This window comes from Aquarana catesbeiana, linkage group LG09, assembly GCF_042186555.1.
Source record: "Aquarana catesbeiana isolate 2022-GZ linkage group LG09, ASM4218655v1, whole genome shotgun sequence".
Classification (NCBI taxonomy): domain Eukaryota; kingdom Metazoa; phylum Chordata; class Amphibia; order Anura; family Ranidae; genus Aquarana; species Aquarana catesbeiana.
Window position 1 is genome coordinate 161,236,861 of NC_133332.1, and position 2,496 is coordinate 161,239,356.

A 2,496-nucleotide genomic window follows, 5' to 3' on the forward strand; every position below is an offset into this window, starting at 1 on the left:
CCCATCCAGACAGCCGGGGTCGTCGGGTGCTCGGCTAAATATGCCAACCCCTTCATGACCACCTCCGCCGTGAACATAACTTGCCATGACAAGGGTCGGATTCCCCCCTATTAGAGCATTGAGAAATAAGTATCTGCCCTGCCGGTCCGATTCCAACTCTACTAACTCAAATGGGACGTTCTTAGCTATGATGAGGGATACTCCTCTGGACTGATTTGTGTGTGTGCTATGATATACCCAGCCCATCCATGGTTTTTTTAAAGCCGCCTGTAGGTGGCCGGTGACATGTGTTTCCTCCAGTGCTATAATGTCGGCTTTCTGTGATTTTAAAAACGTGAGTGCAGCAGTACGCTTAACCTTGTCCCTCAAGCCCCTCACGTTCCATGTTAGGAATTTAATATTCGTCATCTTATCCCATTGAACATTTCGCCGTCATCGGACCAGCAGAGCAAAACCTAGCCATCGTGATTACTGACAAAATTCCGGTTCTGTGTCTGTGCAGTATAACCCGTGTATCCTTGTTTGCAATACGTTTATCTGTACATTTATGTGCTATTACATTGCTTTCTTTCCCAAAACTATTCAAACAACAATTAACCCATCCCGTCCCTCCCAGCAGCACACCTCCCCAACATGGTGTGAGCATAAATTCCCAAACCAACAACATGAGAGTAAACATCCAGCTTGTCCAACTAGCTGAAGGCACTAAACTTGGTATGATTGCTAGCTGGATATCATGTTGAATAACCATTTCTTGGGGGGCGAACAATTCACTGTCAGTTGTGGAGCCCAACGTTAAGAAGATGAGCAGAATCCTCACAGTTCTCCCTAGGTAGGAGCTCCCTATGAGGCTTATTTGAGATCGTGACAGGATACTTTCAAGTCCCAAGTCTGTAGGCATCTGTGTGAGACACTCCAAGTCAGTGAGAGCAAGACCGCTGTGATGCTCAGTGAGGAGGTAGTATAAGCCCAACAAAAAAAACAATGAGCTTAACCCCTATTAGTGCTCAGGAAGGCAGTCTCGCAACCTTATCTGCATTCCTTTAGTGGGGGACGGGGAGAGATGATACTCCAACTATATAGTAAGACCGAGGAAGATAACAGAGCTGTCTCTCTCCGTCCCTAGCTCGATAATAGGTTTTAGCATGTAAGCCTGAGTTCCATGGGGCAAGCACTGTCTCCCCCATCCCCTAGCAGACAGGGCTCACATGTGACACAATGAAATAAAGAGTGTACTCACTGAAGTAGGCTTTTCACAGGGTGTTTATGCTGGACGTTCTCTTTGATCCAGCCATGCTGCAGCAGCTGTCGGATCCTCAAAAAAGTGAGCACGGCCATCCTCCTCCACCCGTAGCTTGGCGGGGAATAGCATGGCATATTTTAAATGCCGTGCTCGCAATCGACGCTTTACCTCCTGGAAGTGGGCTTTCTTCTTCTGCACCTCGTTAGAAAAATCTGGAAACACCGCTATTTGCCCATTGCCCTGCTGTATATTTCCTTTTTCTCTGGTAAGGCGCAGCACTTTGTCCCGGTCACGGAAATTCAGGAACTTGGTATAAAAGGTACGTGGGGGTGCTCCAGGTGGGGGGGGGGTTTCCCCGGAATGCGGTGCGCTCTCTCCACCGCAAACATCATTGAGAATGCCTCTCTGCCATAGCTCTTGATAAGGAGATTTTCCAGAAATGTTGCTGGGTCAGCTCCCTCTTCCTTCTCAGGAATGCCAATAAATCTGAGGTTGCACCTCCTCAAACGGTTTTCCATCTCGTCCTGATGGGAGTGCAGCTGTTGAATCTGTCTCTGCATTTCTTCCGAAGCATGTCTTAGGGGATGGAGAGTATCTTCCACCTCCCCTATCCGGTTTTCTGTCTCCGTGACTCTATCTCTCACCTTTGAGAGATCCTGTCTCAACAGGGAGATATCTGTTTTCACCTCGTCGATTTTTGCAGTCAAGGTGCCTTGTAGAGCTGCTATTGCGTCTAGTACTTTTGCTGTGCCAGTCTCCTGGGGATCCGGCGCCGGACTCGTGGCGGCGCCATCTTGAGGCTGCATGTCCTTTTCATGCCGGCGATATTGTGCCAGTTTATCTGCTGGCCCTGTTGATTTTTTCCCCGGAGACATGTTCTTTGAGAGCCTGAAGTATTAGGGACCAGACCTGGGACTTCACTTCCTCGGATTTCTGGGCAGGATGCCTGCCAGGAGTATTAAGAACGGGAGCTCGCTCTACCCACGTCTTACTCCATTGCCTGCCAGGCCACGCCCCCCTAACAATGTCTCCTTAGGTGTATTGGATTAGGGGGTTTATTTTTGGTAGGGGACTTGCACATACAAAAGAATGTCAAAGGATAGTCAAGTGATTATGATAAAAGGAATCTCCAGCCAGGCAATCACTGTGTAAAATTTCATTGAACAAACTTCAGGTGACTAACGCTGCATATACCGAATACTTTGACAACTGTCTAACAAAACAGTATTGCAAAGACTAAAACCTCCAACCTA